The sequence below is a fragment of the Emiliania huxleyi genome (assembly GCF_000372725.1).
Source record: "Emiliania huxleyi CCMP1516 unplaced genomic scaffold EMIHUscaffold_468, whole genome shotgun sequence".
NCBI classification, from domain to species: Eukaryota; Haptophyta; order Isochrysidales; family Noelaerhabdaceae; genus Emiliania; species Emiliania huxleyi.
Genome location: NW_005198482.1, coordinates 41368 through 42574, shown reverse-complemented (window position 1 = coordinate 42574; position 1207 = coordinate 41368).

Here is a 1207-nt window from a genome sequence, read left to right as displayed (position 1 = left end):
GTGGTTGAGCTGCTGCTGCGGCGTGGGGCGGAGGTCAGCTTGCAGGACAGCAACGGCGACTCCGCGCTGATGGCCGCCGCCAGCAACGGCCACGGGCGTGTGGTCGACTTGCTGATTCGGTGTGGGGCGGAGATCAACCTGCAGAACAGCGGCGGCTTCACCGCGCTGATGTACGCCGCCAACAACGGCCACGAGCGGGTGGCTGAGCTGCTGCTTCGGCACGGCGCTGAGGTCAACCTGCAGAGCAGCGGCGGCTTCACCGCGCTGATGCTCGCCGCCCGCAATGGCCACGAGCGGGTGGTCGATTTGCTGATACGGCACGGCGCGGAGCTCAACCTGCAGAACAACAAAGGCTTCACCGCGCTGATGATCGCCGCCCTCTTCAACCGCCCCGCCGTCGTGCGGCGCTTGCTGCGGGCGGGCGCAGACGCGGCGCGCACTGTTGACGGCAAGACGGCGCTTCAGTGCGCCAAGGAGCAAGGCCACGCCGAATGCGTGCGCGCTCTCGAGGAGCACTCGTCGGCCGCAGCAGAGGCGGAGGGGGAGACGGCAGTGGCCGAACAGGCCGCGGCGGCCGCACGCGAGGTGGCAGCGGCAGCGGAGGCGCGCGATGCTGCCGAGGCTGCGCTGCGCGAGGCGGTGGAGGCGTGCGAGCGAGGCGACGCCGATCTCGAGGCGCTCAGGGCGGCGATCAACGCGAACACCGAAGCCGCCGACGGCTCGGAGGCGCTGCGGGCGGCGCGGCGGCTGCGCGACGAGCTGGCGGAGCGAAAGGTCCGCGAGGCCAGGGCGCTGAAGCGGCAGCGGCAGAAGGAGGAGAAGGCGGCGGCGGCGGCAGCGCGGGCGGCGGAGCGGGCGGCGGAGCAGGAGGAGGAGGCGCGGGCGGCTGAGGCAGCTGCGGCGGCGCGGGCGGCGGAGGAGGCGGAGGCGGCGTCGCGCGCAAGGGAGGAGGCAGAGGCGAGGGCAAGGGAGGAGGCGGCAAGGGAGAGGGAGGAGGCGAGGATGAGGGCGGAGGCAGCGGCGGCGGAGGCGGCGGCTGTAGAGGCGGCAGTGGCGGCCGTGGCGGCGGCGGAGGCTCAAGAGGCGGCAGCGGAGGCGGCAGCGGAGGCGGCAGCGGAGGCGGCAGCGGAGGCGGCAGCGGAGGCAGCGGCGGCGGCAGCGCCAGTGGAAGCGGCGCCGAGCGTCGCTGCCCTCGCCGCCGCCGCCG